Consider the following 316-nt stretch of genomic DNA (forward strand, 5'->3'; position numbering starts at 1 on the left):
ACTAAAACCTTAAGATCTCGGCCTAGACTCAACCAAATCACTTCGAGTTTGATCCTATGGACTCGTCTAAGTGAGACGAACATATCTATACGGTTAAGAAGCCATAAAATCAAGCTTAAGTAAATGAAGAATCAAAATAAGCTCGGGATAATGGGGAGTTTTAAACCTTTACTCTGAGAAGGGAAGCTTCGATCAGGGATGCTTGGTACGTTTGTTGGGGTCCAAGGAGGCTATGTATTGAGTCCCTGGTCTTGGTGTGAAGCTTAAATATGAATTCGACCACAGCCGAATTTGGGTGTTGGTCTAGAGCTATGAT

Source organism: Phalaenopsis equestris, unplaced genomic scaffold, assembly GCF_001263595.1.
Source record: "Phalaenopsis equestris unplaced genomic scaffold, ASM126359v1 Scaffold000152, whole genome shotgun sequence".
NCBI classification, from domain to species: domain Eukaryota; kingdom Viridiplantae; phylum Streptophyta; class Magnoliopsida; order Asparagales; family Orchidaceae; genus Phalaenopsis; species Phalaenopsis equestris.